Source organism: Ascaphus truei, chromosome 12, assembly GCF_040206685.1.
Source record: "Ascaphus truei isolate aAscTru1 chromosome 12, aAscTru1.hap1, whole genome shotgun sequence".
Lineage (NCBI taxonomy): Eukaryota > Metazoa > Chordata > Amphibia > Anura > Ascaphidae > Ascaphus > Ascaphus truei.
In genome coordinates, this window is record NC_134494.1 from 35,236,411 (window position 1) to 35,259,603 (window position 23,193).

The following is a 23,193-nucleotide window of genomic DNA, read 5'->3' on the forward strand; positions in this document are numbered from 1 at the left end:
AAATGTTCAAAAACAGATATCAAATAACAGTATTATATCATCTGAAGTGTATAAAATGTGCTTATTCACAGATACAATTCGCAAGATCTAAACAGGGATTTCCTGTAATTAGCATGCTAAGCTTAAGGGTAAATATGTCCTAACACAAGCAAATATGTTACTGATGTCTCAGCCGTTTCTGAAAAGGGTCAGATATCTTTGGTATGTTTTAAGCAATGTAGAGTATAGGGGTACTGAATTCTGATGGCAGAAGTAATATATAACACCACTCGTTCCTCTGAACGCCTCTGGAGGAAATCTCACACTCTCACAGACTTCCTCCACTACAAGTTTATGCTACCCTGTTTCAACTCTGCCGTCTCTCTCAAGCTAAACAACCCTACTTTTCTTCACTAATTAACACGCACAAATCTAACCCACACCAACTCTTCTGTCTTTGACTCTCTACTCTCTAGCTGCCTCTTCTTCTTCCTCCATCTCACCTCAGGACTTTGCTGACTATTTTAAGGAAAAGGTGGAATCCATACGTCAGAACATCCCCTCTGTTTCCTCCTCTCATCCTACACCACTAAACTCTCCTCCTGCCTTCCTTGACTCTTTTTCCACTGTCTCAAAGGAGGATGTATCACTGGTGATCTCCTCTTCTCCCTCTACCACTTGCCCTCTTGACCCCATTCCCTCCCATCTCCTCTTGCTCCTACTATAACCCCTACGCTCACACACATTTTTAACTCCACCCTCTACTCTAGTACCTTTCCCTCCTCCTTCAAGCATGCAACAGTTATACAATTACTCAGAAACAGCAAGCTTGACCCTACCTGTCTTTCTAACTATCGATCTGTCTCCCTCCTGCCTTTTGCCTCTAAACTCCTTGAACGTCTTGTATTCTCTTGCTTACTCCATTTTCTCAACACCCATCTCTCCTAGACCCTCAACAATCTGGCTTCCGCACTGCTCACGCGACTGAAACAGCCCTCACTAAAAGAACTAATGCCCTCCATGCTGCCAAAGACAGAGGTCATTACACTCTGCTCATATTACTCGATCTCTCTGCAGAATTTGATACCGTGGACCACCCTCCTCTCCTCCTTCACATTCTCCATACTCTTGGTATTCATAACAAAGCTCTATCCTGGATCTCCTCTTACCTCTCCCATCATACTTTCAGTGTCTCTTTTGCTAATACCTCCTCCTCTATTGATCTCTCTGTGGGGGTACCCCAGGGCTCTGTCCTGGGACCTCTTCTCTTTTCTCTGTACACACTTTCTCTAGGTGACCTAATCACATCTCTTGCATTTAAATATCACCTCTATGCTGATGACACACATTTACTTTTCAACCCCAGACCTTACACCTGCTGTACAGACCAAAGTTTCTGAATGTCTCTCTGCGATATCATCCGGGATGGCCCTCCGCCGACTTAAACTAAACATGGCAAAAACGGAGCTCCTCATACTTCCTCCCAAGCCTGGCCCTACTACCTCCTTCCACATTACTGTTGGAAGTACTATCATTCACCCAGTAGCCCAAGCACGCTGCCTAGGGGTCACACTCGACTCCATTCTCCTCTCACATTCAAAACATTTCTAAAACCTGTTGCTTTTTCCTCCGCAATATTACAAAGACACACCCTTTCCTCTGTTGCTCGACTGCTAAAACTCTGACTCAGGCCCTCATTCTTTCCCGTCTCGATTACTGTAAACTCCTGCTGTCTGGCCTTCCTGCTTCTCACCTGTCTCCCCTACAATCTATCCTAAATGCTGCTGCAGAATCACTCTACTCTTTCCGAAATCTGTCTCAGCGTCTCCCCTGCTGAAATCTCTCCTGGCTTCCTATCAAATCTCACACTTGTTGCCCTTATACCCCCAACCTAAGTGAGATTGGGGGGAGTCTGCTTCTCTGGCTATTCCATTTAGGTGTAGAGCTGTACCTGGGTGGCAACAGGAGGGCTGAGTGCTCCGCGGTGTTGTGGGGAGAACAGGCAGGACAGGTTTTCAGGGTACCTTAGTTCTTGGGTGCAGCGCCTCCAGTCAGCATGGATCCTCTGGAAAGCAGCAGGATGGCCCAGACCAACACCTTTCTTTCTGCAGCCAGACATTGAAACACACTTCTTATGGTTCAATGGTATTTATTGCCGTTAGATCAGATGTACAAAGCAGGGGCATTCTTCTCCTAGCTTCCCCTAATGAATGTGCACTGATTAGGGCTTGAGGCCCAGACCAGGCCTTCAGGACTCCTCCTCTGCCTCCTAGTGAGACAGAGGGTAGCTGTATTCACTCCGCAGGGGGAGGAAAGAGAGACACCCACTTTAGCAAAGTGCCAATATATATAGCCTTGAGTTTGTGTTTGTAACCTTGCCCCTTAACAGAGCAGGTTGAATACTGATGGGTCATCACATCCAATATGTGACCCAATCAGTATCCTTGCCTCAGGCTGACACTTTCTGGCTGTTGCTATGGCCTGCCCTTGGATACCTACAAATGTATCCAAAGCTGCAAAAAGCATACAGAGCCTTAGAGAAGGAATTAACCCATCCACTGCCTGCACCTAACAGGTCTTACACTGGTAGGGCCCAGAAAAAGGCATAGTGACTGGGAGGCTATGCTACACACTCAATTCTCCTCACTTTTAAAGCTTTACCCTCTTCTGCTCCTCCTTACATCTCAGCCCTAATTTCTCGCTATGCACCATCCCGACTCTTGTGTTCTGCTCAAGGATGTCTTCTCTCTACCCGCTTTGTATCTAAAGTTCTCTCCCACCTTAAACCTCTCACTGACTGCCCCACGCCTCTGGAATGCCCTTCCCCTCAATACCCGACTAGCACTCTTTCTACCCACCTTTAAGACCCACCTTAAGACACACTTGCTTAAAGAAGCATATGAGTAGCCCCATGGCTATTAATAGACACATGATACATAAAGCTTGGCTCCCTGCAGACACACTTACCAGAACGCCCTCCTACTGCCTCTGTACGTTCTTCCTACCAACCAATTAGATTGTAAGCTCCTCGGAGCAGGGACTCATCTTCCGAAATGTTACTTTTATGTCTGAAGCACTTATTCCCATGATCTGTTATTTGTATTATTTGTTATTTATATGATTGTCACGTGTATTACTGCTGTGAAGCGCTATGTACATTAATTGCGCGATATAAATAAAGGCATACATACATACATACATACATACATTAGGGGACATAAAACATAACCCTTAACCGTTTCATCTCGTGTTGATTTGTAATGCGTGTAATAACTGATTAAAGTACTGAGACCCCTATTTGATTTGTAAATTAAATTAAAAACCATGTAATGAGTACGTAAGAACACTGAACAAAAGTTTGGATCAGAACTATTAATGGTAAGAAAAAAACATGAATGAGGACCCATTTAAGATCAAGAAATGAACTCCCATATTAAATGTGCAGTGAGAAGCAGGTTACAGCAGCAATACTATATTCCTCTCCTGTGTTTCCCCCCTACTCTTATTTGTATATGTAAAGTATGTGACAATGTATAATTCTACATTTTTTACCTAAGATGGCAATCATTTGGTGCTCCTGGTTTAAAGCTGTAAAAATCCTGATTGTGTGCCTTACATAATGGCCGCCTTATGACTTTGTGCTGCAGTCTGTGAAATGCTGCAGCTGATATATAACATTATATTACAAAGTGTAACACATTATTGTTACAGCTTTCGTAGCGACAGATGTTTGTGATACTTTGTTGTCAAAGGGCAGATCTAAAAAAAAAAGTGTGAGCCTGTTTCAAAAGAGAAAGTGGATATGAGTTTCTAATTGGTTGCTGTAGCAACCAAAGGATGATCAGTACATTAAAAAAAAATCATTAAAAAGTGCACTAGGGGAATGCGCATGCGCGGCTGGCTGATGATGGACGCTTAGTCACTCAGCTCCACCAACCGCCGGCATAATAAAGACAATAAATAAGTCTAAAACCGACGTCGGTAAAAAGCAAACGGGCAGTATCTGCACATTAACACACCCCGGATCGGCAAATCAGCACTAGACCCGGATGGCGGCAACGAGGCAGAAAGCCCGACGCAAGTCGGATGTCAGGGCCTACTTCTCCGGACAAGGCAAGGCGGGGGCCGTGGAGCTGTCGGCGGTGTCGGATTCCGATTCCACCCAGGATGCCGAGGGATCAAGAGCAGCGACAGAACAATCCAAAATCATTAAAAAGGAAATTTCCAGGCTCCTGGTGGATCTGAAATCTTTTTTCAGGGGGGAGGTGGAGGGGCTCCGGCATGATCTAATGCAGATTGGGACCAGAACCAACGACCTGGAGGAGCGCATGGAAGCTAGCGCGAATACACAGCAGGAAACAAACTCCCGTATACAGGCCCTAGAACAACGGGTGATGGAGTTGGAGGCCCGCCAGGAAGACGGCGAAAATAGGGATAGGAGGAACAATTTGCGAGTCAGGGGGATCCCGGAGGAGATCTTAGACCCGGAGGCACTGCTGACACGCTGGATGGCCTCCATCCTGCCGGATAAGCCAGAAGCTGACTTCAGGATGGACAGGTGCCATAGAGCCCTGCACTATAGGCCACTGGCCTCAAATCCCCCTAGGGACGTGATCCTCCGCCTCCACTATTTCTCCATAAAGGAGGAGGTGGGAAGGATAGCCCGGGCAACCCCCCATATCACCTTTGAAGGGATCACCCTCACGGTATACCAGGACCTGTCTCCCCTCACTCTGGCCCGACGAAGAGCCGTAGGCCACGTTACACGGGCTCTCAGAGACAATGAAATAAGGTACCGCTGGGCTTTCCCCTTTGCCCTGGTGGCCACGAAGAATGGAAGACCCCATGTCCTCAAACATCCTTCGGAGGGGGCAGCCTTCCTGAAAAGGCTTGGGGTGCAGGGAAATATGGCTAACACCCCAGAGGGGGCCCAACAAGGTCCTAATGCGGACTCCCCATCAAGACGACAGGGTTCCTCTCCCCCGAAGGAGAAGAGCCTAAGTAAAAAAGATGGGAGCGGGAAAAGCCCATAAAACACGGAAGGGATTAAAGCCAGAACAGTTTTGTTACGCTTGTTGCGTTTTTCCCAATCAGTTTACACCCTTCAAGTCTGCCAAGATGTTACCCTAGAGAAAACTACTACAGGAGGGGGAGACAAAAACCAGTAGGCCTCAAATGGCGGCCGCCAATCTCAGCGGGCTTACACAGATCGGGAGGACCCAAGATGGCGTTCCCTTACCTAGTTGAGCGGGAAGGTGGAGAAGAAGCGCGAAGTCTTCCATGGCGGCGCAACTCTTGGCGGGACGGAATGCTCCAGCGGTGGGGCCCGCCCAGGGAGCTGCCCCCGGACCAGCCCTCTCTCCTCGGCAGCCCGCCTTCGAATGAGGAGGACCCGCCCAGCTCGGTGACGTCAAAGCGGTGGATCTCGCGAGAGCGCTGGAAAGGAAGGCTAGGGAGTCGCGGTGACGTCAGGAGGACGGCGACGACCCGGATATGCTGCGGATCTCCTTGGTGGAGGCACGCGAGATCCGCCGCCGGGGAGAAGCCCCAACACAAGAAAAGACAAAGGGGACACAAGCGAGGGATGGGGGCAGGAGAGCGGAGGTCTCGCGGGCGGGCGGGGGTGTCCCGGGAGGGGGGAGGGAAAGTAAGAGGCGGGAGGTTGGATAGAGGGAGCAACAGAGGGACGCTATGGGGCACAGAGGCTACTTTTTAAAAAAACAAAAAAAAACAAAAAAAAGGAATAAATCCCAGCGCTAACAGGCGTCCAGGGAAAAAGTTACCCCCGGTAGAGCCGTGAGGGAAGGAGTCGGTGGGGCGCAAGAGTTGGCACAAAAGGCTGCAGAGGGGGAGAGCAGAATCGGAAGAGGGCCAGAACTGAAGGGTTAAAATATTTTAGAGTTTCGGGAAGTAGTATAGAGAACGTAGAGGGAGATAGAGTAGAATATAGAGGTTCACTATGGTCTACACCAGGATTGGGAGGGGGAAAATAAATAATAAAAATAATATAAAAAAAAAAAAAAAAAAACTGCCCAATCACGACAGTAGTTCAGAGTTTGGAGGTTAGGTTTTAGTTCCGCATAACTGCCGGCGGGGGGGGGGGGGGGGTGACCACCACTCTGCCTGCAGGTATGTGCATCCGCTACAGGAGATGGGGTAAGACCCACCTTCCTGGCAAAGACCCGGCTGTCCGTGGCTGGTCTCAAGAGCCACGGAGGGGGACCAAGGGGGATAGAGGTCCAGGAAGAAAAGATCGCAGCCGGGCATTGAACCCGAGGTCTATTAGGACCAATACGGTTCCTGTTATTTTTATATGTGATATTTATATGTTACTTTCCCTCATGTTTCTTCCCTCCCCCACCCCAGCCCCAACAGGCGTCAGACGGATCCTGCTCGGAAAGTGCAAGCACTACGGTTCGCAAACCCATCAGGAGCACAGGGACAGGGGTAAGAGTAAATACGCCTATACACTCTATCTGCTCACACAACTGATCTACATATGGCGGTAACCTTTATGTCACAAAACGCCAAAGGGCTCAATAGTCCGCACAAGTGGAGGATCGCCTTCGCGGAGTTCAAGAGGAGAGGGGCTGAGGTGGTCTTTCTCCAGGAAACACACTTCAGTTCTAGACACAGCCCTAAATTTATGGACTCACACTTCCGTCAGTTTTTCCTAGCTTCAGGGGAGGAAAAAAAGAGAGGGGTAGCTATATTAATACATAATAACACCCCATTCCAGGTAGAAAAGATCAAAAGGGACCCCGGGGGAAGGTATATTGTGCTGATCGGGCTCCTTAAACAGACCAGAATCACATTGACATGCATATATGCGCCGAGTGAAGGACAGACAGATTTCTTTAACGTTTTTTTTCAAAAACTGCAACAGTGGGCCGAGGGTCATATTGTACTGGGAGGGGACTTTAACACGGTACTCAACCCTAAGGTCGATCGCACGACATCCCAACAATCTATAAGGAAAGTAAGTAACACCGCACTCCTGAGGGGACTAAGACAAACTGGCCTAGTAGATATTTGGAGAGAGCAGCACCAAGGTGAACGCAGCTACTCCTTTTATTCCCATCCCCATGACAGTTACAGTAGGATTGACCACTTCTTTGTGTCGGGCAGAATGGTCCCACAAATATCCGACACAAACATACTGCTGCGGCCAAGTTTATTCGAGCATTTGCCCGTTCTTGGCCGCAGCAGTAGCCTGGCGCGCGCCCGAGTGTGACGGGCGCGCGCCAAAGCAGCGGAAGAGCGCCCTCCGATCGGGGCGCTCTCCCTACCGCTACCGGGTCCGCCGGGTCCCCCGGAACCCCCTGCCGCCGTCCCGCAGATCGCGGGACACCAGGGCTCCCTCGGGGAGCCCTGGACGCGCGTGCAGGGGGCGCAGGCTCCCGAAGACGCGTGACCGCGCGTCTATGACGCGCGGCACGCCGAGGGGCAGCCACAAGCAAGCCGGGAAATATCCCGGCTTGCGGTACCGACCACACTGCAATAAAGTGTGTCGGTACTGTACATGATATTACATGGTCGGACCATGCATCGATTGAGCTAAGATGCACTCAAATTGGTTCTGTCAGGCCAGGAGCAAATTGGAAGCTAAACGAATCGATGATTAAAATCCCGGAAATACAAAAAAAAGTCAAAACCGAGCTATCAGCCTACTTCAGGATAAATAGTGGCAGTGTGGTTTCCCAATCTATGTTATGGGAGGCTCATAAAGACACAATCCGTTGGGGTCTTGATCAGTATCGCTGCAAGTAGAAAAAAGAAAAAGGAGGCCAAATTAACGCAGCTCTATAAAAGGTTACATGAGCTCTCTACACTACATAACCACACAGGTAGAGAGGATACCCTTAAGGAGTTGAAGGATGTCAGGATTGAACTGAACCTTCTCCTTACCTCCAGGGCCGAGAAAGACATGAGTTGGACTCAGAGGAAATTTTATGAGAAAGCTAACAAACCGGACACTATGCTGGCTACCAGACTCCGAAACCGGAAACCAAATTATAATATTCAGTCTATCAAAACAAGTGGGGGGCCAGTGTTCCTCAAACCCTAAAGTGATAGTGGGGGAGTTCGCGAAATTTTACGCACAGCTATATAATGGGGAGAAGGTGGTCCACAATGCTAGGACAAGTAGTAAGCTATGGAAATTCCTGGCAGACGCGGCCTTGCCACAATTGTCCAGATTGGAGAGCGAGGCACTACAGAGCGACTTTACGAGGGAGGAATTGGAGGCGGTAGTAAAAAACTTAAAAGCATCAAAAGCCCCGGGCCCGGATGGGTTCTCCAATCTGTACTATAAAAAATTTATTGGAGTTCTAGCTCCTCACATGCTCCAGTTATTCAATGGAGTGCTAGCAGGAGAGCCCTTCCCGGGGCAAATGCTCCAGGCGTCAATTTCAGTAATTCATAAAGAGGACAAAGATCCCACTAGTTGCCAGAGTTACAGGCCTATATCATTAATAAATACAGATGTTAAAATCTATTCTAAATTACTGGCCAATAGATTAAATATAATCCAGCCGAGGCTTATCCACCCGGATCAAGTTGGCTTTATTAGAAATAGACAAGCGGCCGACAACACAAGAAGGATTGTTGATATCATAGATTTTATAGGAGCCAAGGAGATCCGAAGTGTGGCCCTAAGCCTAGATGCGGAAAAGGCTTTCGACAGGATTGATTGGCCATACCTGGAGTCCACGCTTGGAGCATTTGGGTTTGGGGGCATATTCCAACAGGCAGTCAAGGCTTTGTACAGGGCTCCAACAGCTAGGGTGGTCCACCAAGTATACCCGTCTGATCTTTTTCCAATTAAAAGCGGCACGAGGCAGGGGTGTCCGCTTTCGCCCCTGCTCTTCGCCCTATGCATCGAACCGCTCGCAGCGCAAATTCGGAACAACGCCGATATCTCTGGGGTGCAAATCCACTCCCAGGAGCATAAAGTGGCTTTGTATGCAGATGACATCATCCTAACCCTTTCGAAGCCGCTCGTCTCGCTACCTAATCTGTTCGAGCTTCTAGAGCGGTTTGCCCAGATCTCTGGCTTCAAAATAAATCAATCCAAATCAGAGGCCTTAAGCCTCAACATGCCTAGAGAGATGGAGAAGCTGATAGTACTCAATTTTGGGTTTAGATGGTGCCCTTCCTCCATGAGGTACCTAGGAGTGCAGATCACAAAACAGATAAGCTCCTTATATTCGGCTAACTATCCCAAACTGCTGAGGACTCTAAAAAAAGAGCTGCAGGATTGGAAGGCATATGGTATTTCCTGGTTAGGGAGGATCTATAGCGTCAAGATGAACGTCCTTCCCCAGATTCTATATCTGTTTCAAACTCTCCCAATTCCCGTGGTAAGAGCGGATATTGCAGGGCTCCAAAAATCAATATCTCAATTTATTTGGAATGGTAGAAAACCACGGATTAGAGTAAAGACGATGCAGAAAGCCAAGGAAGCTGGTGGCCTAGCGGTGCCGAGTGTTATATCCTACTACAAAGCGGCACAATTGTGCCAAATTACGCAATGGCACGGTGACCCTGAGCTGCGGCGGTGGGTGTCACTGGAGAGGGAGGTGTGCGCCCCGCTGGAGCTCATGGACCTGATCTGGTACCCGAGGAAACGGGTGAGGGATGTTCTCATTCCATTGACCTCTGTACTCAACTCACTCTCGGTCTGGGAGGCCTCCAAAGATAACAGCTCATTGACCTCCAAACATACTCTGATGGCACCTTTATATGGTAACCCGGACTTTGCTCCTGGACTGACAGATAGGAGCTTTCAGCTCTGGCGTAAATCGGGGGTTAGACGGTTGAAGGACCTGGAGGTTAAGGGAAAGATCAAATCCTTCGAATTATTACAGTCGGAAACAGACATTCCTAACACGGATTTTATGAAATACCTTCAGGTCAGGGCATATTATAACGCACACCCGGCGAGACCACCGCTGACGAATTTTGAGAAGCTCTGTGTGCGCGGGACAGGCACGCAGGGACTGATCTCTGCCTTATACAGAGAGGTGGTGAATACGGACACAGACAGGACAGTCAAATCCCGTTTCATGACTCAATGGGAAGAGGATCTTCAGGGCCAACTAGAGGACGAGGACTGGGCCGAGGTATTTAAGGCCGCGGCCACTAGCTCCATCTGCACAACATTGAAGGAGAACTCGTATAAAGTATTACTACGGTGGTATCTCACCCCAGTTAGATTAGCTAAATTCAACCGGGGATCTTCCCCGCTCTGCCCCAGGCAGTGCGGGGAACTAGGGGACCTGGTACACATGCTGTGGTCTTGCCCGAAAATAGTGCCGATCTGGACCCAGATCCGAGATTGGCTGCAGAGGATCTTTTTGGGGCTCACAATCCAGCTGGACCCGTGGCTGTTTTTATTAGGTAAACCTACGAATGAGGTATCTCGGTCGGGTAACAAGCTGATAGCACACTTTGCTACCGCTATGCGGTGCGAGACCGCATCACTGTGGAATCAGAATGCGATTCCTTCTATAGACAAAATCAGGAACAGAATTTGGTTCATATGCCGAATGGAGAAGTTAACGAGTTTAGTTAACGATTCGGCCGATAAATTCGAAAAAGTCTGGTCACTGTGGTTGGACCAGACCGATATTCAGGGGATGAATGAGGCCACAATATGGCTTTGATAGATGGAAGTGGGTTCTCCTTGGATGATGGACGGGGAGCTACACGGGACGATCGGACGGCAGGGCTCCCCCAGGGCAGTAGTACTATCCCAACTGGAACGAAGTTGAATAGCGGAAGCGGATTTGGCGCAGGGCTCTCGGCGAGGAGATCAAGAGTAGGGTGATAACAGTGCCGGCGCAGGTCGTCGGATCATCAAGTAGTAAGGTACTCGTCTACGCCTCTCCCTCCCTACCCCCCCTCCCCCTCCTTTCCCCCCCCTACTTCCCCGTAGTTGTTGTCTGTCTGTTAAGGTCTTGTCCTGTGGGTCTCCCCAACATGCGTCCGTCATCTGTAGTTTGTCCTTGCAAGTGAAGTGTATACGAGGAATAAATATCAACGTAATGTAATCCATTGATTGTATGCACTAAAAACCAATAAAAACAAAGTTGAAAAAAAAAAAAAAAAGTGCACTAGGAGTTTAAAAAAATGCAGACAGTATTATCCAATACTACAGAACTGATTTATTTACAAAACAAAACATATAGGATTTTCCCCGTTTTGCTGCACTATACCCCAACTGCTGTGAGTGGCGGTTAATGTGTATTACCCAACTTCAGTTCACGGTGAATACGGGGGTTAGATTGCCTTTAAACAGCACCGGGTCTAGGATAGAAAACATGCCCGAGGTCACCAGGGGGTTATCAGAACCAGCCGCACGGTGAACGCTAGAACTAGTGATTTCATTCTATTTGTTCTGACAACGGTTTAAAATATTCACATATATTGTGAGTTTTAAAGTCAATATCCATTTAACTTTTAATATTTTTGCAGTTTCCTTGGGAAATTTGGCATACTGTAATGGAACCTTTTATGAGCAAACACAGTTTGAGAGGCGGGTTTGTTCGAGCTCAGATGTGTCCGCCCAGATTTGCACTTGCGAATAAATGCTGCGCGGATATAAACTTTGCCAAATCATTCGTCCGCGCCTAGCTGGAACCCCATTGAATGTCACCTCACTTCCATACAAGACTCCCTGCTCCTGCGTATAACAATATACATACAGTCTCATGTACGCTTCAGTGCAAATGGAGAGGACTTATGCAATCTCTATAGCTGACCATACACAAGAGTATGGACTGCGCTCAACGGATTGCACCCAGCGACATATTCTTAAGGTTTTTCAATGGCTTCAGTTGTGTTCTGATGGAATATTGCTGCGCAGTTAGGTTATGCTTTGTGCTCACCGCTCTACGGACAGCTGTGGGGTGTGGTAATTATGCTGATCTGAACAATGTGGGGTTAGGGCAATGATACAGTATATACTTACAGAGTTACCATTACAAACAGTGTGGGAGTGCTATTCCTATACTTGCTTGTTGACTCATCTCGACACACGGTGCTTATATACTGGGGAGAAGGAGCAGCTCAGTGAGTAAAGCCACTGACTGGCACTGAGTTTGAAGCAGGGGAGCCTGGTTCAATTCCCGGTGTCGGCTCCTTGTGACCTTGGGCAAGTCACTTTATCTCCCTGTACCTCAGGCACCAAAAATATAGATTGTAAACTCAACAGGGCAGGGACCTGTGCCTGCAAAATGTCTCCGTAAAGTGCTACGTAAAACTAGCAGCGCTATACAAGAACATGCTATTATTAGTATTATTAGTATTATTATTATTACCCATGGTCATACTTCTTGTTACTTGTCTGATTCAATATTTAGCCCATGGGGTTGTAGTGTATTGAGGCAAAAAATCCAAGACATTTCTTTTCTATTAAGACTGTTAAGCCTATTGCCTCCTCTAACATGAATGGGAATGTGTTCCACTCCATAAAATTTGAAGTTTTTCAATCCACCTAATGGACATGTGGAAAAGTGTTTCGATACTGGGTGAAATAGATCTTTCCTGTTAATAAGTCTCAAATGTTCTGAGATTCCAATGTGTAAGGGTCTGATTGTCCTGCCAACATACTTACTGTTACAGCCACAAATGATAACGTAGATAACATAACTGGTGTGGCAGTTGATAAACGCATTGATTCTGTGTCTTTTTTTCTTTTTTTAGGAAAAGTAGTTTGTATGCGTTTCGTGGGTAAAGCGTATTTACAGCATTTACAAAAGCCACATTTGTGGAAACCTTTAGGTATACTTTGTAAGTGAGATTGCTTGGTGGACTGAAATAAGCTCTTAGACATACTTGAAGCAAGTGTGTTTGCTTTCCTAAAGGCAAATTTAGGTCTAGAACTGGTGTAAGCTCTCAGGTCCGGATCTAATTTGAGAACGTCCCAATGTTTGCATTGAGAAAGGAGCATCTGTGTATATATATATATATATATATATATATATATATATATATATATATATATATATAGTGTGTGTGTGTGTGTGTGTGTGTGTGTGTGTGTGTGTGTGTGTGTGTGTGTGTGTGTGTGTGTGTGTGTGTGTGTGTGTGTGTGTGTGTGTGTGTGTGTGTGTGTGTGTATATATATATATATATATATATATATATATATATATATATATATATATATATATACATACAGTGTTCGACAAACCTATACATTTGCTCGCCCCGGGCGAGTGGATTTAATCCCCGGTCGAGTAAATATTGGCCCAAGCAGCACACGTTTGGTACTAGGTGGCGAGTAGATTTTTTTGTGTGGCGAGTAGATTTTTTGGTGATTTGTCAACCACTGTATATATATATAGATATATATATATATATCTCACAGGTTCCTGCAGCAGTGACAAAGCTAACTATATTATTGCTATTAATAGTTGAAAGAAAGACTTGCATCATCAAGTAGGGAGAGCCTGAAGGTAATAAGGTTTTGAGTTAGGTAAAAGCTGGATGATAAATTAAGGAATGTAATAGACAGGAACCTTTCAATTTATGAAGCTCAAAGGCAGATCAGAAGGTCAGAATCTATCCGTTGTTATGACTGAATTGAAGCTTATTATCACAAATACAATAACCATTTAGAGCTATTACTGTCATCGGGATGGAGTATTGATAAGAAGTGCCCTTTTCCCCTTGTCCTTGTGTTAGTTATGTTCTGAACTCAAATGAGAAATATCTCAAGTTGCTTCTGTTAACCCCTTCTGTGCTGAGCCATGCAAGGCATTCCTCTGCAAGGCATGTCAGGGCTCCCTAGCAATGCCAGGGTTAAGTATAGGCTTAGCATAGATGCAATGTTAAGTTAAGTCCATGCTGCCGCAGATAGACTGCCTTAAGGCATTGATTGCGCCATAGACCGCGCAGGCACGCGCAGGCGGCAGCAGGCGGCAGCAGGAGGCGGCGCGTGTTGCGCGAGAAATCAGTTGAAACTGATTTATTGGCGTGACGGCAGGTTACGTGAGCAGTTCGCCCAATGAGGGCGATCCAGCTCCGTGACGCCCCTAGACACGCCCCGCACGGCGCGTCTATCATGGACAAAAACCCACACCCGCGGGTGAGGTCACACAGGCGCATGCCTCTGCGCGGGCAAAGGCAGTATGGACCTGCCCTTACATGTCTGGCAGTGACACAGTCAAACCGGGCTTGGGACCAACATTGTGAAGCTATGCCATGTAATGTAATGTAAGAGGCATTGCTTGTCCCACTGGCAGTGAAAGGGTTTAAGGATGTATTCTATAAGCGCAGAAGCCAATCTGGAAGTCAATGGGGAATTTCATCCGAGACCGGCCTGGTCAGCCGCTTCAGTGTATATAGAATAAGCACCCGAGAATGACTTGGTTCACTAGGCTCTCTCTTCAGCTGTGTTGCCTTATTCATACAGGAATGATACATTCAGATACGCATCTTGTTCTCCCGACCCTGGGAAGCCACGGAGGCATATTTATGTCCATTTTTACAAACATTACCATACAATTGCGGCCCAGGGAATATAATACTGCTGATGGGACACGTGCATCAATACTACATTTAACACCGGGAGAAAGGAGCCCCAAAGAGCTTACAATCTAAATTGGGATGTGGGGAGACCAACAGAAACAGTGGGAGTAAATGTCAATGTGTATAACAGCATATTGTAGTGTAACGAGTAGGGGTCATTGGGGACTATTTAAATGATTAATTGAACAGGTAAGTTTTTAGACGGGTTTTGAAGTTAGAGAGAGAAGGTGTTTGGCAGCCACTGAGAGGGAGGGAGTTACAGAGGTAGAGTGCAGCATGTGAGAAGGGGTGTAGGTGTGAGCGCTGTAGCAACACAGGGGGTAGAATAAATACAGGCATGAGCATTGCATAGGAACAGAGTATGGTATAGCAAAATATTAAAACTGAGATACAGTATAAGGAGGGGCAGAGAACTGGAGAGCCTTGAAAGAGAGAAAAATAATGTTGAAGTGACCTTTGGGTTCAATGAGAAGCCAACAGAGATTTCAGGAGGAGAGAAGCAGAGACTGATCAAGAGGAGATTGAGGCTATCCGTGCCGTAGCATTTTGAATAGATTGAAGGGTGTAGAGCTTTGAGGCAGGAAACCCAGTAATGAGAAGGTTGTTGTATTCCAGACAGGAGAGAATGAGGGCATGAATTAACATGTTAGTAGTATAGAAACACAGAAAAGAACATATTTTAGCAATGTTATGGAGAAAAAAAAGAGAGTCATGAATTATCACTAGTATTTAACTTAAGTGGAGAACCAAAGAGAAGAGTCAAATTTGACAACTGAACAAAGGGCTTGGGGAACTGTACGAATTGTAGTGTTTCAAACTGTGATGGAAATTGGCACAATGGGGCTTGATTTAAATGGGATTATCAGCAGCTCCCTCTTTTACATAGTTAGTTTAATGTGTCTAGTTGCCATTAAGGATGTGATTGCTGTGAGACATTCAAAGACTTGGAACTATACTGCAGATGTGAGGTTTGGTGTTTCATCTGCATACAGGTGTTACTTGAAGCAAAATAAGTTGGTATGGTCACCGATCTTGAGTGTATACTGAGAAGACAGGAGAGGTTCCCAGAACCAAGGCTTGTGGTACACCAACAGATAGATCACCAGAGGAAGAGGAGGCGTTAGCAATAGATACTGTAAAGGAATGATGAGAGAGGTAGGAAAAAAGTCAGGAGAGGGCTTTTCCCCAAATACTAAGGGAGTGGAAAGAGTGAATGAGAAGTGGTCAGCAGTACCAAAGGCTGCAGACCAGTCAAGTAGAATGAGAAGGGAATAAGGTCCATGGGATTTAGCAATGTGAACTTTTGGTGAGTGAGGTGTCAGTAGAATGAGCAGTGTGAACATCTGATTGGAGAGGGGATAGGGGAGCGAACAAGCTGAGGAAAGAAAGCGTGCGGGAAGATACAGGCCATCCTAGACTTTTAGAGTTAAAAAGGCAGGAGAGACAGAGGGCAATAGTTGATGTTAGGGTTAGTGATGTCAAGTGTGTTGTTCTCAGGAATAGGTTTCATAACAGCATGATTATAAGGAGGGTGGGGGGAAGATGCCAGAGGAAATAGAAGAGTTGAAAATATGAGTGAGTGCAAGGATCAGAGTGGGAGTGACAGGTTGGAGGGGATGAAACAGGTGAAACCAGCAACCCGTAGAGGGGAGGAGAATAGTTACATGGTTACATAGTTAAATAGTTACATAGTAGATGAGGTTGAAAAAAGACTTCCGTCCATCAAGTTCAACCTATGCTAAATTTAGACAACAGATACGTTATCCTATATCTATACTTATTGATCCAGAGGAAGGCAAACAAAAAACCCCATTAAGGGGAAAAATTAATTCCTTCCTGACTCCAAGAATTGGCAATCAGATTAATCCCTGGATCAACATCCTTCCACGTATACTTATTTGGTATATCCCTGTATACCTTTCCCATCTAAAAAGATGTCCAACCTTTTTTTGAACAAATCTATTGTATCTGCCATCACATACAATAGATTTGTGCAAAAAAAGGTAACTGAGTAATAGTAATAGTAATAGTAACTGAGATACTTCCTCCTCTGTTACAGGGGGGAAAAATGTGGATTAGGGGAAGTGGGATGTAGGATAATAGGTGTAGATGAAGGTACAGAGAGTATCTCACATCTGATAGGGTCCACCTTGTCTTTGAAGTGGTCAACAAAAATGAGTAAATTCATAGGCCCAGATGCGCGAAGTTCTGTTAAATGAAAGCAAATAACGTTATGTTACCTAAATAAATCATGGACGTTATTTTCCTCGAGTTTATCTTAAATCCACTAAGATATTTAAATGCATAAAACCGCTGCCGTCATTTATGACGTTATTTACTTTCATGCACATGATTAACCAAGTTATTTTAGGTTAACGTTACATTAAATAACAGTACTTAGGGCACCTGGGCCATGTATCAGTAGGAGGGGCTCTCAAAAGATGCAAATGCCTAGTTCACCTTGGAAATAAAATTGAAATAGAATCCAGAGAGAGAGAGGTAGGTTCATGTTTTGTTCGTTCAAACTGCTGCCTGAATTATTTACAACATGTTATGTGGCACTGCTGCTATAACAGTGCTTGTGTTATGTGATATAGATGCTGTTGGACTGTTGAACTGAGCTTTATTGTAATTGACATCCTAGTGGTTTTGTAAGAGAGCTTCACATTGTCTAGAAGTCACTCATTTATATTGCTTGGGGTATGTTGGCTGAATGGAGTAACTCAGGTTAAACTCACCGAGTCCTCTAAATTCATGAGCTCGTGTACTGGACCAGCAGCTGGAAACTGAAATGAACTTGCTGCAGTGCAGAGTTATTCTAACATTTCCTATTTCAACCCTTTTTCTCCATGGAGAATCCCTATTTTATTGAGATATATAAAACTCGGTGTCTGCTGGCATTACTTATGTCTGTTTTTATATGAGTCCAAACTTTCAGCTGAGTCTTACTTGGCATAAACTACTCCAAGGATCTTTGTCAAATGTACAACACTTGGTTAACTAGTGTTCCGACATTTGCACAGATTAAATGAATTGTATAGTTTTGGTGCTGTACATGTAATTTCTCTTTTCACTGTTTTTACACATAGCCCCTTATATGTTGTTATACTTCTGAAGTTGGTTGTGTTCTGGGAAGTGCAGATCACACCGTTTTCTTTGCAGCAATGCTAGCAAGGAGTTACAGTTTGTGCATTTTTTGGGTAGTTTGTCGTTTGAAGCATTTTGGGTGGTTGGGGAGGAGGGGGGAATTTTCCATTGAATGACTACAAGTCCAAACTGATTTAAAAATCTACAATAATTCACCAAGGGTAAAATATTCAATTTCCCAGAATCCTTGTCTGCGGTTTACCACTGCGGGGCATGTGACAGTGTGGTGAATGGCGCTGGGCTTGTGGGCGCATGGCCGTTACGTCGATGCCATCTTGGGTTTCTTACCCATACTATAAGTTTGGTTAAAAGATGTTTGTGTGCAAAGCTACTATGATGTGAATATGACAATGCTGTGGAAGCACATTTAGCCTCATTATTTTTATCCAAGAACTTTACGGAGCTCTCACATACACAAAAAAACATGGTCCTGGTGCTAAAGTCCAGAGCAACACAGGTACACGCAGTTCCCAGGGATGATCAAATATATGGACATGTTACTCTTTAACTACAAAATAAAGCGATATGAACCTGTTTGCTGCCAGTGAGTTCGATATGTATTGCAGCCTCTGGCAGTAAAGGGGTTACGGGAATGCGAGTGCATGTATACTATTCAATAAACATACTTTACAAAAGTGATACAGTAACCCTCGTTTTTGGCCAGTGTTGTTTTTTTCTCACTTGTTCCGGTAGAGAATTTCACAAACCCTTCATTGACCCTAAAAGACTCCTGTTCAAAATACCTCCCAGCATCAGTGGCGGATCCACCATTTGTTTCCTTGATAAAATCCCCCTCCCCAACCACATAACAGTTTTTACACACCTACTATTTATTATCAGAACAGTTAGAATTTTATAATTGATGGGATTAGAAAGCATATGCTTTATCAGGATTAAATATGTTAACTACATATACACACACACACACACATATATATATACATACATACAATTCACAGCTTGCACTCAATGTACTCAGGAACATCAACAGGTGCCAATCTCTAATAATAATAAAAAAGAACATTACCATTGAGAAAGGATCCACTCCAGGACCGAAACGTCGTCCTGGGCGGCCTATTTATCTTGTATTTATGCCTAATACAGACTTTTTTTGTTTACATTGATCGGAGTGCAGTCTTCCTTTACCGGACGTGAGAATGGTAATGTTGTGTATATATATATATTTTTTTAAACTTGTTTAATGTAGTGTTTGAATTTAGTAGGCTTCCTGCAATATTGGGCATTTATTCCATGTAGTAACAGAGGAGGGAGCGGGAGTACGGGGTATGATACCTTTTATTGGGCCAACAAGCAGTTGATAAGTTACAAGCTTCCCAACCTCTCAGAGTCCTTCATCAGGTGGGGCAGGAATACAGAAACACAATATTATACACAGTGTTTATACGAGGGACATCTGTTAGCAATGGACGTTGAGAGGAAGTGGGGAACAAGGTAAAGTAGAGACTGCTATCCTAGTGTGAAAATAAACAGTACAGGCATAGAAGGCTTTTCTCTTGTCGGAGTGAAAGGATAATTGTCACTCCCTACTGAGAAAAGAAAGAATTCCCAATGCCACCAACATATTACTCCGCATTGTCACAGCGGCCAATGAAACATGACGTGCGAGCTTGGTCTCCATTTGCTGTGCTACAAGGTTCATCTGATGACAGATGTATCAATAAGAGATGCAAAGATTACACTTTAATTTGACATGCTGATGATATCCCTGTTGCCATGGAGTTCCAAACATGTCTATTCAGTGCAACAAAACAATGGCCTTTAACATCTGAAACCTTATGAGCACAGACCTGCACTTACAAACCTGCGTGTTTGTAACAGTCAATTAAAAGCAACCAGATCCCACCATGGGATGTCACTACAAAATGTAACATTGTTGTAGTCAAAACCTTGTAAAAAAAAAAAAAAAAACTACCAATCTCTTCTGCATAGTCAACTGGGTAATTGCAATTAATGCTGTCACGTATGTGAATCAAGCGTGACAGGGCACGTTAATCCATAGGAAAGCTCAATTACCAATACTGAGTGTCTCAGCATGATTGCTGTCTCTATAAGAAAATGCACTCTCTACATCGGGGGCTCAACTCCCGTCCTCAAGCCTCCCCCCCACCCAGGTCAGGTTTTCAGGATATCCCAGCTCCAGCACAGGTGACTCAATCGGTGGCTCAATCAAAGGCTGAGCCTCTGATTGAGCCACCTGTGTTGAAGCAGGGACTGATTGAGCCAACTGTGCAGAAGCTGGGATATCCTGAAAACCTGACCTGTTGGGGGATGGGGAGGCGGAGGCGCTTGAGGACTTGAGTTGAGACCCCCTGCTCTACATGATGTTACTATTATTGTCCAAGCTAAGGAACCGCCAGCTAATTGTCTGTTGCTATGTGCCCTGGTTGTTGAGACTTACATGGAAGCAGCATACGGATATCAATTACAATTTAATATGGAGATTCACTCTGCACAGGGCAGGATTTCTTAATGCTGATGGAATATCCAGCGTGGAAACAGCACACGTCTACATGGCTTGTTCATGTAAAATCACAAATTAACCCTTTCAGTTAACTCTGCATTAAACTTGAAGGGGACAATTTTCCACAATGGAAACTCATTCAACTTCAGATATTGACTCTAACAAATGCTGGTGGAAACTGTGTGTATGTGTGTGTGTGTTTTTTTCTTCCATTGTTCTAACAGTAAACTTCTGTATTTTGATGAATTTGGAGCCTACGGCCCTACCTTTTTGGTGACCCAGACTCACAACACCATAACATAAATAAATAACCACAAACAAGGTCTGGAGTTATAAGGCCGCGGGCTTTAATCAAACATAAGTTAGCTTGATAAGTGCCAACCCCCTGCCAGAGTGCTCGCTCCCTGGGCACAGGCCAATGGAACTCCAACCATGGCCTGCAACACTACACTGCCCGGCCCGGATGTTTAGCGAGACCAGGCACCAGCAACTGACATTTAAATGAGTTCTGCCGACTCGCCACTCCCACCAAGGCTCCACCGGGCTTTACCGGCCATGGAGCACCATCTGGCAAGGTTAAACGCACTTACCCCCTCCCACCCGCCCCCCAACTGCCGGCCACGACAGAGGCAACAACACGCCTCAAAATGAACCCCATAATGGTAACGTAAGCAGAGAGGTTATCTCACTTCCGTCCTTTCCCCTCGTATGTACTAATTTCTTTTTTTCCCCCACTTATTTTTTTTAATTTTATTCAACAAGTACAACATCAACCATATTAACATGATACACGAAAGAGGGAGGGCGGGAGGGAATTGCATGGATCTCGCTACGGACTTTACATAACATCCCTGGCCCCTCCCCCTCACCTCCCCCCAAGCCGTGACACCTCCTACCACCAGAGGGGGAGAGGTCGGGGATGATGCTGTACAAACCCTAACCGGTATAGGGAGTTTAGTCCCATTGGTCATGGTGCCCTGATGCTCAGGGCTCGTGGCTACTTTTTGATAAATAGACTAGAGCACGTGGGTTAAGACTTAGGGGCTTAAGTACAGTATCCAGGTAAAAGTGCTGCAATTCTGGGGCAAAAATATTTGCACCAGCTGGATCAAAGAAAAAAATTGTATTGCTTTCTATAGGGTTTTTTCTTTAATACACCTGGCACATTCCCCCCCCCCCCCCCCCCCAGAATTACACCACTTTTTCCTTGATGTATGAACCTTTATTAACCTCATACACTGTTACATGTATATTTTAACCCTTTATTGTGCTTCTTGATGCTATGTGGTATATATTGCAGTTTCCCCCTGTGCATTTAGCCCTTTGAGGGAAATGCATTGCAATATTTGGCATCGCTGAAAGAGTTAAGCAGCATGTTCACAGAAAGCTCTGCTGGATTTCTTTTCAAAACCCCTCTTCAGGATTCAATTCACAGTTTGACATAACCGAGAGTGCTTGTTTAGGAATTACTGAGCGAGATGATTCAGTCTTGCAATTGAACAGCAATTTTGCAACAAAGGGGAAAAGCAGAGTGGTCATAACAATCGTTTGAAAACAAGTCAGGTTAGTAATTACCACATTAAGAGTATATATCCACTTAGGAGCCTCTATTACTCAATCGGAGGCATACAGCAAGGGGTTCCACAGGGATAGGATTTGTTTTGCCGCGACGTCGCTGTCGCCGGCACTATAAGCGCAGCCGAAGAATACTCATCCTCTTTGCCATAGGGGCGTTTAATGCAGGGAAAATAAGTGACGTAGCTCAGAAAAGCTGTCCTGCTGAATCACAACTAATTACGTCTTTGCATTAAAGCTAATTTGCGTTGGATTTTTTCATACATTTCACACATTTTTTGTTACAGTTCCATAATTGAAACAAGCTATACTTGGATTTCACGCATTCTAAAGAAAGTCTCGTATGTTGAACAGCCAAAGTTACTCATCTCTTCACCACCCTCCCCCAGTTCATTTATGTCTAAGTTTCCAATGCTACCACAAGTAGTTGCATTTACAAGTATATCCACGAGAGAGGGAGATGGAGCTTGCTCAGTACCTCTTGAAATGAAAAACAGCATCAAGATTACCTGCATCCATTAAAACTCAGTTACTAGAAGCATAAATAAGTGATGACTATTGATCTTCCTGTGGTAATAGTCTAAAAACTGCAACCTGTATTAGATGGTGTCAAAATGTGCGGATTTGTTTTCCTCCAAACAACAAATGGAATTTCTGAAGACTGGTGATCATACGGTCCCTACGGCCCCTCTGACACATTATAAAACCCAAATAAGTGACGTGCAGTATGAGGTTTGGAAAATGATGTGCACTTCAGCTATAAAAAATACCCCCATATTGGCCACACAATAACGAACCTGCACTTCTCTAGGACCAATACAGCTACTAGAACGTGAAACCACAAATAAAACATCACAAGTATAGAGGGAGACACGGGGGTAATGTCACTGCCCTAAAAGCGGGTAAACCCGATTTAAATCCCAGCGTCAGCTTCTTCTTAACTTGGACAAGTCCCTTTATCACAACATGCTGCTGAACCCCCCTGTAGGGTTAACAATAAAAAAAAAATCTCACTCATAAATCAGTCTATATGGAGCTGGGGCAATGCCTAGCACACAGAGTACTTGTAGTTTGTATGAAAGAATCCCCAATGTGATTAACAAATGACAGGATATTCAGGTATTGCCTTTCTTAATGTTCTTTAATTCAGGGGTCTCAACCCCAGTCCTCAAGCCCCACCTCCCCTCCCCTCCGACAGGTCAGGTTAGGTTTTAAAGATATCCCAGCTTCCGCACAGGTGGCTCAATCAGTCCTTGCTTCAGCACAGCTGGCTCAGAGGCGCAGTCTTTGCTTGAGCCTCTGATTGAGCCACCTGTGCTGAAGCAGGGATATCCTGAAAACCTGACCTGTTGGGGGGGTTTTAAGGACTGGAGTTGAGAACCCCATGCAACGTGTTATTGTTTCCCATAATCAATGCATATTCAATGTGCAAAAAGCATCCAGTTGTTGGAGTTCTTTCAAATCTGTGTTTG

The 23,193-nt window shown here is 45.2% G+C and overlaps 1 protein-coding gene across 2 annotated transcripts in view; it reads right to left on the reverse strand.

Annotated features, from left to right (window-relative positions):
• Nucleotides 1-23,193, reverse strand: part of BDNF (brain derived neurotrophic factor) — a 70,579-nt gene that overhangs the window by 19,361 nt on the left and 28,025 nt on the right. The window lies entirely within an intron of this gene.